Consider the following 12891-nt stretch of genomic DNA (forward strand, 5'->3'; position numbering starts at 1 on the left):
GGTTCTCACCATTTTAAGAGTGAGGCTGGGGCTCACGTACTGACCGAAAGATAGAGCTGGGTGGACGAATGCTGCCCTCTAGTGCTTTATCAAGAACACCTAATTTTCACTACTTAACACTGTACTTACATTGTACTCGGAGATAAAGAATGTTATTTACATGTGATTTTCATTATACTGAATGAAAATATATCTTTTTTATTGACAGTATTACTGATTCAAAGGAAGTTTGTCTAACTTTGTTATGAGAAACACAAGGAAATTCCTTCATAACATTTGTGATCAGCAATAAATCAGGCAAGTTTTACAATGTTTTAGGATAGAAATTCTTAAACTTTTGTATCATAGACCCTTTTAGCAATCTGGTGAAGCATATGGACCTCAGAATAATAATCTTAAAGGAAAAATGCCAAAATGAAAATAGGGCTGTGATTTTTCTTCCCATCCAAGTTCAAAGATCCCCTGAAATGTGATCCGTAGATCCTGAAGGGATTAAGAAGCCCTGCTTTAGACAGACCAATAGTATAGATAATAACCAACTATATTCTAAAGGAGTTCTGATGCATAAGAATTTTGACACCCCATTACCACATCTAGCCCAGTAATTTCACCTCACTTATAGGAAATTTTAAAAAATAGGTCTATCAGCTCTTAACTATTATTTTAAAAAGTTATAAATTAAAACTATTAATTAAAAACTATTATTTTGCAAACAGAAAATGAGCTACTGAGGTTAGAATGCCAGATTTGAACTCAGGAAGAGATAGGTTCAATTCCTGTTTCCAGCACTTTCTAGCTTTGCAACTATCGGTGAATTTTTTAAATCTTCTGAGCTTCATCCAGCTCTCTAAAACTTTAAGTGATAGATCAATGGTTGGTGGAGGTACTTTATATACCTGACATGTTGATAGAACTGTTTATGTACCTGAAAGAGACTTATGTAAGATGCAGGTCTCAATGTCCCCTGTCCAAGCCTTAGAAAATCAAATATTTGTCATGTGCCCACCCTGTACAAGGCATTGGTCTAAGAACTCAGGGGTCCTCAAACTATGGCCCGCAAGCCAGATGCGGCAGCTGAGGATGATTATCCCCCTCACCCAGGGCTATGAAGTTTCTTTATTTAAAGGCCCACAAAACAAAGTCTTTGTTTTTACTATAGTCTGGCCCTCCAACAGTCTGAGGGACAGTGAACTGGCCCCCTATTTAAAAAGTTTGAGGACTCCTGGCTCTAAGTGCTGTCTCTGACTTAACACTTCATTTTGAGACAGAAGCAGATCCCATCCTTGAAAGCAGAAGAGTGACAGCATTCTTGTACAGTAAAACTGTTTTAGAACACAGCTCATTACTATGCAAATGCTGGAGAAATTGTTTGAAGTTCTTGGAAAGCGGTTTGAAGGAGCCATGAGTAAAGTAAGAAGAAATAGATCTCACTAGTAGTATAATGTCATGAGGGCAAAAACTACCCAGATATAGGTGAGAGGTTAATAAAACTTCTTGTTGTTTTCCAATGACGCTAGGCAAGGAAGCAAGCTGACAGTTGACAGACCTATTTGAGTCTTGGAAGGGGGATTAAGGGATGAAGCACTGGCAGATCAGTAGAACCATCAGGGGGGTGGAGGGTGAGGAGGTTTTATTTAGTTTTAATTTTTTAATAATAGATTTTTTATTTTCAAAATATATACGAAGATAGTTTTCAATATTTACCCTTGCAAAATCTTATTTTCCAAATTTTCCTCCCTTCTGTCCTTTTACCCCATACCCTAGATAGTAAATAATCCAATATATGTTAAACATATGCAATTCTTCTAGACATATTTCCACATTTATCATGCTGCACAAGAAAAATCAGATTAAAAAGGGAAAAATGGAAAGAAAAAAAGTGAGCAAATGACAAAAAAGATGAAAATATTATGTTATATATTTTTTAATTTTATAATAACTTTTTATTGACAGAACCCATGCGAGAGTAATTTTTTTACAACATTATCCCTTGCACTCGCTTCTGTTCCGATTTTTCCCCTCCCTCCCTCCACCCTCTCCCCTAGATGGCAAGCAGTCCTATATATGTTAAATATGTTGCAGTATATCCTAGATACAATATATGTGTGCAGAACTGAACAGTTCTCTTGCTGCACAGGGAGAATTGGATTCAGAAGGTATAAATAACTCGGGAGGAAAAACAAAAATGCAAATAGTTTACATTCATTTCCCAGTGTTCTTTCTTTGGGTGTAACTGCTTCTGTCCATTATTGATCAGTTGGAACTGAGTTAGGTCTCTTTGTCAAAGAAATCCACTTCCATCAGAATACATCCTCAAACAGTATCGTTGTTGAGGTATATAATGATCTCCTGGTTCTGCTCATTTCACTTAGCATCAGTTCATGTAAGTCTCTCCAGTCCTCTCTGTATTCATCCCGCTGGTCATTCCTTACAGAACAATAATATTCTATAACGTTCATATACCATAATTTACTCAACCATTCTCCAATTGATGGGCATCCATTCATTTTCCAGTTTCTAGCCACTACAAACAGGGCTGCCACAAACATTTTGGCACATACAGGTCCCTTTCCCTTCTTTAGTATTTCTTTGGGGTATAAGCCCAGTAGAAACACTGCTGGATCAAAGGGTATGCACAGTGTGATAACTTTTTGAGCATAGTTGCAAATTGCTCTCCAGAATGGTTGGATTCATTCACAACTCCACAACAATGCATCAGTGTCCCAGTTTTCCCACATCCCCTCCAACATTCATCATTAGAAAATATTATGTTATGATCCACATTCAGTCCCCATAGTCCTCTCTCTGGATGCAGATGGCTCGCTCCATCACAAGTCTATTGGAATTGGCCTGAATTATTACCTCCTTGTGGAAAAGAGCCAGGTTCATCACAGTTGATCATCACAGAATCTTGTTGTTGCTATGTACAATGTTCTCTTGGTTCTGCTCATTTCACTTAGTTACATGAACATGAATATCAGTTCACGTAAGTCTCTCCAGGCCTCTTTAAAATCATCCTGCTGATCATTTCTTATAAAACAACAATATTCCATAATGATCATATACTATAACTTATTCAGCCATTCTCCAACTGACGGGTATCCACTCAGATTCCAATTCTTTGCCACCACAAAAAGGACTGCACAAATATTTTTGCACATATGGGTCTTCTTCCCTTTTTTTATAAATCTCTTTGCGATACAAACCCAGTAGAAACACTGCTGGGTCAAAGGGTATGCACAATTTGATAGTCCTTTGGACATAGTTCCAAATTGCTCTCTAAAATGGTTGGATCAATTCACAACTCCACCAACAATGCATTAGTGCTCCAGTTTTCTCACATCCCCTGCAACATTTATCATTATTTTTTTTGGGAGGAGGTTTTAGAAAGTGGGAACTAGATAAGTTGGTAGGGAATTTTGACCAGCAGTGGGAAAGGGAACTTAATTGGTTTCTCTTGATCCATCTCAATGAGCTAATTAAATCAAAGTTTGGTGGTTTGGTTTGGTTTGGTTTGGTTTTGGCTAGCATGGAACTCTACTTCTCTCTTTACATCAGTAGTCTTTATAGAAAAAGAGTCCTTATTCTTTGTAGGATGGAATTAAAGGCATGCAAAAGAGTTGGGAAGAAGGATGTATAGGATTTAAATCTAGAGAGGAAGAAAGATGACATTATAGTCAGGATGAATGATCTGAGCAAAGGGATAGATGAGACAATGCAAAAAAAATCTGTTATGGGTTAGTACGTATATCAATTTATCCTAGGTGGGACAGTGTTTAAATAAGAAAGTAGTGAAAGATGTGGTGACAGAGGAGACTGGGGTCAGGTTTTAGATTTTACTTTAAGGAATCTGACCTTAATCTGTAGATGATATAGAGCCATTGAAGGTTCCACTTAATTGTGTAGAGGTTTATAGATATACAAGTCTGTGTGTGTTTATATAGTAGGAAGGGGTACTTCTGGAAAATTTTTGTATATGGATATACGAGTATGTAAATGTTTTGGCTCTTTCATATCAGAGTATATATGTGAGACAGAATGAATCTTTGTGAATGGAAGCGCTCAGGGGATAATGTAAATGAAGGACAAGGGCAATACTAACAAACTCAAGTTGACAGAATCCCATTTGATACTTTGGATGTTGAAAGAGAGCCAGACTGGAGTGTCAATAAGGCTACATTTAAGGCTCCTGGAAAGGCATGAGTAGCCTTTTTTTTTTTAATTTAATTTTTCCCTATTATATATAATTTTTTAAACATTCATTGTTAAATTTTGAGTTCTAAATTCTGCTACTCCTTCCCTTTCTTCCTTCCTCTTTGAAATAGTCAGCAATATGATATAGGTTATACATATATAATAATGTAACAATTTCCACATTAATCACTAGAAGGAAGGAGAAAGGAAGGAAGGAAAGAAGGAAGGAAGGAAGGAAGGCAGGGAGGGAGGAATGAAAGGAAGGCAGGGAGGAAGGAAAGGAAGGAAGGCAGAGAGGGAGGAAGGGAGGGAGGGAGGGAAGAAGGAAGTGGAGAAGAAGGGAGGAAGGGAGGGATAAAGAAAGGAATGGAGAGAGGGAAGAAGAAAGGAAAGAAAAGAAAGTAAAAAAATAGTATGTTTCAGTCTGTACTTATATACCATCAACTCTTTCTTTGGGAACAGTTAGCACTTTTCATCATGAGTTCTATGGGATTGTTTTGAATCATTGTTTTGTTGAGAATAGCTCGATCATTCACAGTTGTTTTATTATACAACATTGCTATTACTTTGTGCAGTGTCTCCAGGTTTTGTTCACTTCTCCAGGCATAAGTTCTTGTAAGTCTTTCCAGGTTTTTCTAAAATCATCCTGCTCATCATTTCTTATGATAATAATATTTCGTTACAATCATATACCAAAACTTGTTTAACCATTCCCTGATTGATGGACATCCCTTCAATTTATAATTCTTAGCCATTACAAAAAGAGCTGCTATAAAAATTTTTGTACAAATAAGTTCTTTTCCCTTAAAAAAATCTTCTTGTCTTACAGACCTAGGAATGGTATTGCTGGGTCTCAAAGGTAGGCACAGTTTGATAGCCCTTTGGGCATAGTTCCAAATTGCTTTCTAGAATGGTAGGATCATTTCACAGCTTCACCAACAATGCTGTGTTCCAATTTTTCACATCATCTTTAACATTTATCATTTTTCTCTCTTATTACTCAATCTAATAGATGTGAGTACCTCAGAGTTGTTTTAATTTTCGTTTCGCTAGTTAATAATGATTTAGAGCATTTTTAATATTATTATAGATAGCTTTGATTTTTTTAATGGATAGGCATTTGTTGAGAACAAAGAAGAAGGAGGGGGGGAAAAACCCTAACCTTATCACTAATGATTCTGTGATCCTTTCCTTTCCCCAATCTTCCCATTTCCCCCCTTTTCCCCGACCTCTTCTTTCCCCCTTCCTTTCCCTTTCTTCTTTCTCCTTTTTTTTCTTTTCTCCTTGCCTTCTTCTTGTTTCCACTTCTCTTTCCTTCCCCAGATGGAACTGTTAGGTCAGGGAGGTAGCAAGGTATAGACAGGGCACTAATTTATACTAAGAAAATTGACAGTGACAATTAATTTGTCCCTAGTTGTGGAATGCCCTGGTGGCTTTACTCTGCCCATTTATAATTGATGTGAAGTTGGGGGTGGGGGGGAAGAGAGTAAAGTTACAATATTTATAAAGCACTTATTTTATGCTAGGCATTGTACTAAATGCTGAGTATACAAATACAAGAAAATTAGACAACCTCTACCCTCAAAGATAATTTATAGTTAAATAGAAAACTCATAGAGAAATGCTAGAAATTGGGAGAGGGAAAAGAGTGTATCTATGGGGGGATGGAGACAGTTGAGGAGGTGGAGCAGACTGGATGGTGAATGAGGTGGAAATGAAATAAAAATGGGAGAACAGGGAGAAGACTGCTATCATTAAGTATTTGAAGGAAGTCTTATGGCCTCAGAAAACAAACAGAAGGGAAGCTACAAAGAAGCAGATTTAGACTGGATGGAAGGAAAAACTTTCTAACAACTCAAGCCAAATTATTAAAGGTGATGTCTTAGGAAGAAGTAGGATTACCCTCACTAAGGGATGGCAGGATGACCACTTGTGAAGTATATTGTAAAGAAAACCCTTGTTCAGCTACAGATTGAATTGTACAGAGGGCACTTTTATGGATCCCCCACAATACTTGAGTCTCTCTCACTGGTGGTGATTTTCTGGGTTACATTTTCCAGATGGTTGTGCATGAGCTTGTAATGTAGGGATATCCAATATAAATTCTGATTGGGTAAGAAATGCCTGCAGCAGAAGAGGTTTAAAATGGGCTGAGAGTTTCAGATGGGAATCTGGCATGAGCAGCAAGGGACCTGGGAGGAAGAGACCCAGATGACAGTGGAGATGGGAACAAGTAGCCTACAACACTTGTCCATTTGGTCTTGCTATTTCAGCTGGACCAGGTCTCTAGCCCACTGACTATGGAGAGGGGCTTAGGACTCTAAGCTTTAACCCCAGTACAGGGGGTTTTCTACGACTATGCTCCTCTCCAGCAATGCTCAGGATGCAGAGGAATTAAACGGAGGGATTTGACCAGAACTCCCAAGGTATAAAAGATGACAATCACTGGTGGATATGTACAAAGAACAGTTAATACCTAATTCAATTTCTTGTGATTTATTTTTTCCTCTTTTAATTAACTGTCTTTTGCTTTTTGAATTATTTACTGTTTGATATGGTGCAGCAAAGAGACAGCCACTCAAGTCAAGTTTTTGAATAGACAACAAATTAAACACTACTTTGAACTCGGACCTAGGTAAGAAGTATATAGTTGACCTCTGAGCTCCCTTCCAACTCTGAGATTCTGTGATTTCTCTTAGCTGCTGACTTTCATATGTCTCTGCCTACTCCTGGAGATGGTTATAATTAAGATATAGGCTCTATTAGAAGCAGCCAAATTTCAGCCCTCATCAGCATCCCTTTTCTTCTGTCTTTGCACACCTTCCAAATGTCTGATCCTCTCAGACACCAGAAGGCATAAACTGTTAACAAGGCAGGAAAAGAAAATTAGACCGCATATCCCCACATCACCTTTTTCTTGAACATCAGTTCAGAGTTAACCTCCTACCAATCAGGAAGTATTTTTCCCCTTTTTCTCTTTTTGGAAGGACTTATTTGAATATTTCTCCTTCTATAGGCTTTCTCCTACATAGAGTCTGTTTAATTGTACTCTACGTATAATGACATGTTAACTTCTTTGCTGGTTTCCCTTAGCAACAGACTTCAGTGCCACATTATATCAGCCACAGAGATTTCTTAAAATTGCAAAAGCATTTGAACTGGCAGATTGAATAGCAAATTAAACAGAAAATAAACTGACTTCACACAGCTAGTATAAACATGTTCAACTTAGATGTAATTCCTACCCAAGGAGTATCTAAAAGGCTTTGAGGTCCAGTATAGACTAATTTCACAAGAGATATTTACTGATTCTCAGAAGTGTGCATAAAATAGTCATTTATGTACAAATCTCCACTTTACATAAATCTTTTAAACTTAAGAGAACTGTTTCCTAATTAGAAATTGGTTTCTACAACACCTTTGAGAAAAAGAAGGAGATTTAGAGGATTTTGTCATTTTGAATGTAGCCAGGTGAGGTTTTGGCAGTTATTTGAATAAGCACACCAGTTTCTACCTCTCACAGCCACGTGCCCATACCTTGATTAAGGATCTTCAAAAGAAGGTCTCTTAGAGATCACTAAAATTGAAGAAAGTCTTCATCTGGTTCGTCTCAATCTGAGTTAAGGAAAATCTCTTCTCCCATTTGGGTTGGCTTCTCCTTTCCTAATCCTGATCTGTGTATTTATTGCTTGGACTAAAATAATGATAAATGAAACTATATTTTTAATAGTGCTTCAAGTAACAAACACAAATAAGCTTTTAAAGGAGCATAGTAGGCTGTGATGGCTACATCTGGGATTTGGGGGAGTGTGTTAAAATCTCCCTTCTCCCCTGCCTCTCCTCCTACTCAGCAGAAGGGAAACAGGAAATGAAGCAGAAACATAGATGAAGAAGAGCTTTCCTTGGCTCTCCAGGAAAGATGAGTGAAACAAAGGGGCTGTGAACTGGACTCGCCACCAACAAACAATCTGTTTCCTAAATCTGTTGTTTCCTAAACAATCCTCATGTCCACTCTCACTGACCTATCCCCTAGGGTCTCTCTCTTTAATGAACAGTCCACTGTCATTTGGTCTCAGTTCCACTTATTTTCCCCTACTTTCTGTTCCATGGCTTTACATACAGTCTTCCTTTACTTTTCCCTTAGCATTGTGGTTCTCTTTATCTAATCCATAGGACCTCTCTCTTGGAAGGAAGTAACCCCAAGGTCACAGATTCGATTTTGGGTGAGTTTAGCCTTTTAAAAGCCTTTGTTCCTTTGATTTCTAGCTTTTTATGAACCATCTCAAAACTCAGGGGAAATCACTTAGAACCTACGTCTATGAAAATATTTGTAGCAGTTCATTTTGTGGTGGCAAAGAATTGGAAATTGAGGGGGTGCCCACCAATTAGGAAATGACTAAACAAGTCATGGTATGTGGTAGTTAGGGAATACTACTATGGTATAATCCCCGAGTTCCTGGGGATTATAGAAACTAACCTGGTTGGTTTCTATAGAAACCTTTCACCATGGCTACATCTGTTGGGAAGGGGTTATATCTTGAAACTGGGGAGGGAAAATTCAGGAGGATGTTAGGAAAAAAGAATATCCCAAGATGAAATATGAGGAGATGGACTCAGGTGAAAAAGAAAAATAAGGAAAGAGAGAAAAAAGTTGGTAAGACGAGTAGAGGGAAGTGCATGCAAAAGGTAAGGTGAGACAAGCTCACCAGGGAAATTAACAGACAAGAATTACTAGCAAAAATGACAAAAAACCTATGATTGCAGAAAGTGGATAGGAGGGAAGAGTTTGAAATGATCTAAGTCGAGGCAGAATATCTCTCTTTCAGCCATGATCAAATAATTATAAATCTATTCTTAAAAAGAAGATCCTATAAGACTATTTAAGCAAGGTTGAAAAATACCTTTCCACTTTCCAGGTCACTAGGGAAAATAAAGTGCTGTTCTCTTTTTTTTTAATGGAAAAAGGTTTTTGTATGAAGACAAAATAGAGAGAACACTTAAAGAGACATAGCAGAATCATGAAGGTGGTAAGATGGAAGAATGTAACTCATTCTTGGGAATGAGGAAAATAGGAAAGATTTTTTCCTATTTCCAGAGGAAATAATAAAAGGACTACTGAATGGCAGAATCTGCAGTATTGCTGGAATATATTGGGAAGATGAAAGTTGATGGAATTGGATCCTCTAAGGAGAAAGTAGTTCTTATCTTCCAAGAAGTCAACAAAAGGCTTGTTGACTCCAAGAATGATAATGTGTGTCAATAGATGCTGTGAGGTGAGACATCAGCCAATAAAGGTCAAAGAAATAAAAGACTTGGTGGTTGGTTACCCCAGTCTGAGACCTCAATACTGAGGAAAATATTCATCTGCTCAGCAACATCAATAATACTATAAATTGCAGAGCAGGCATTGATCTGTATTGGCAGGGTTACTTCACTGGGAGTTCTCTATACTATTTAAATCACAGGTCCCAGTTAAAAGAAAAAAGCACTCAGAGTTTTTCTATTTGCCAGGACATGTACTCAGGTTATCATGGAGAATATACCAAGATTTATCAAACCTAATCAATAGACAAGTACTTACTAGTTACCCACTATATTTAGGTATTTTGCTAGGAATTTGCTAGGAATAAGCAAACAAAAAGAAATGTGTCCTCAAGAAATTGTGAAGATGCATACACAATATACATATTATATACACATATATAATACATGTGTATAAAACAATTATGCATATACATGTACTATATATGCTATATACACAGATGTATATTTATAGACTTGTATAGTAAAGTAAGTAAAAATGTAAGTAAATAGAAAGCAATATTTTGGGTATCACTAGCTTCTGGGGGCATCAGGAAGGTGCTTGAATTGAACTTTGAAAAAAGCTAGTATTCTAAGAAGGGGAGAGGGAATGCATTCAGGGTATTGGGGAAAGAAGGTGCAAATGCAAAGAGATAGGAGATATATTTTGAGTGTGAGGAACAAGAAGGATATGATTAGACAGCAGGGATGAATAAAGGGAGTAATATATATATATGTGTGTGTGTGTGTATGTACATATACATACACATATATATAAATACATATAGTGTATATACATATACATATATATAACTATAGATATATAGATATTTAAGGTTTGATTATTGGAGGTCCATTTCTCAGAGCTTTAACTCTGAGGTTCAGAGTCCATTGACAAGACCCCCCCCCCTTTTATATATGTAATAAGCCTAGAAAATTTTCCATTTTTACATTGGAAACTAAGATGGCATCTAAATGTTTCATTATCAGCATTGATCACAATATACCATTGCAAAAATGCTAGTAAATCTGTTCCATTCTGTGCTGTTTGTTCTTCTGTTTTCATCTTGAGACAATCCAGCTTAATTGGGTCTTTTGCCAAGCTTTCTATAGCTTGTTTCCCTCTACACCGTTTTTTTACTGTTTTGTGAATCAATAGTATTCATAATCTCTTCATTACTCATTTGTAATTGTAACAACACTGAACCCACTGATGAATCCAGTAGATCTGAGATATTCTGGGTTTATACATAACAAAAGAGGTTTAATTCTGGGTGAGTTTAGCCTTTCAAAAAGCCTTTGTTCCTTTGATTTCTAGCTTTTTATGAACCATCTCAAAGCTCAGGAAAAATCACTTAGAACCTGCATGTACAAAAATATTTATAGCAGTTCATTTTGTGGTAGCAAAGAACTGGAAATTGAGGGGATGCCTATCAGTTAGGAAATGACTAAACAAGTTGTGGTATGTAGTAGTTAGGGAAAGGCATAAGAAATGGCAAGAAGGATGATTTCATAAAAACCTGGAAAGACAAATAAATTGATGCAAAGTAAGTGAAGAGAACCAGGAAATCTTTGCAAACTCTAACAGCAATATTAATGTATTACATAATTGATGATCAACTATGAATTTTTTAGCTATTCTCAGCAATACAATGATCCCAGGCAATCTCAAAGAACTCATGATGGAAAATGCTATTCACATCTAGAGGGGGTAAAAAAAAATTATGGCATCTGAATGCAGATTGAAGCATACTATTTTTCACTTTAGTTTTGTTCATGATTTGTTGGATCTGTTTCTTCTTTTATAACATGACTAATATGGAAATATGTTGTACGTGATTGCATATATATATATAAAACCTATATCAAATTGCTTAGCATTTTAGAGGGGAGAAAACTAAGGGAGAGAGAGAAAAAAGTGGGAACTCAAAAAATTTTAAAATTGAATGTTAAAAATTGTCTTTATGTATAATTGGGAAAAATGAAAATTTTTTAGAAGAAAGAAAATCATTTTGAGCCTAGGTTTTGTTCATGTCTTATGTATATGCAAAAGATAAATAGACAGATGGATGATATAAATCAAGTAGAGGCCTGCTATTTATTTCCTCCACATTAAAAAAAAATGATGAAATATACAGAATCACAAATAAGCATTAACCAAAAATTTAAACATGAAGCAGTAACTTTTAACCATTATTGTACTCTTTTAGGACATTGATACTCAAAACATCACATTTTACAAGACTGTTGAATAAGGATTTCATATTCAGTTCTACAGAATTTTCCTTAAGGTCCATATTTTCTGGATTGTCTCATCCTCCTGCTAGTGGTCACCTTCTTAGAGGTATTGCAATAGATGTAGGTAGCACTTGCAGACAATACCAACTGAGGGACCCAGGAGCTCCCAGCCTCTAAAAGATTGCTTTCAAAGCTGAAGATGTCATCTCAGAATTGTTGCATGGTCCCTTATGCTCAGGAAAAGAAATGCAAAGCAGAAAGGGTAGCCCAAGATCCCAATTTATACTTGTCTACAAGCACCTGGGTCTGCTTTTCTGTTTGAGCTGTCCACTATTTTAGCCAGCATGAGGAAAGGTCCACCTTTCTCCAAGAAATTTTAGAAAGAGAAAGGGAGATTTACAGAAAATTTAAAATCTACTGAGTGGAGTGGTCTGCTCTTTCTGGTATAGAGGCCAGTTCTCTCCGACATAACTTCCTTCTCCCCACCTCCCCAAGAGTTATAATGAAGAAGGAATAAGAAGAAAGGGAATAAGCATTAATAAAACACCGACTAAGTGCCAGCTGTACTAAGTGCTTTTTATAATCTCATTTGATAAAAAGATGAGGGTAAGTATCCAAGATTTGTTATATCATCCCACAATGCCCGGCCCTTCACATTGAACCTACCCAGAACTGGTCCCAGAAATTGTGGGAGGAGCTCAGCAAATGCTCCATGAAATATACTCCAAAGGTTTTGTAAATGAGGCTATATTCTAATTCCATGTTGTACTTTGCTTCTGCATCACTTTTTTTGGTAAGGCAATCAAATATTTGCTGGTTGAAGTGATTTGCGTCATCCAGTCAGTCAATAAAAATTTATTAATTACCTACTATATGACAGAAATTATGCTAAATGCTGGGGATACAAATACAAGACAGATTTTGCCCTTATGGAGCTTATAATCTAATGGTAGAAAACAATGCACGAAAAGCAAAATGAAAATAGAGATGGGAATAGAGTTAGTGCTTAGACAAAGTAGACAAAGTAGAAGACTGTAATTTGAAACAAGAAGGCAATCAGAATCATGGGGAAAAAATTTGGACCTTGTTAATATGGGGGGAAAGATGACAGAGAACAATTACTTACTCATATGCTTACTTTTCTGTCTTTACAAAATA

This window comes from Antechinus flavipes, chromosome 1 (assembly GCF_016432865.1).
Source record: "Antechinus flavipes isolate AdamAnt ecotype Samford, QLD, Australia chromosome 1, AdamAnt_v2, whole genome shotgun sequence".
Classification (NCBI taxonomy): Eukaryota; Metazoa; Chordata; class Mammalia; order Dasyuromorphia; family Dasyuridae; genus Antechinus; species Antechinus flavipes.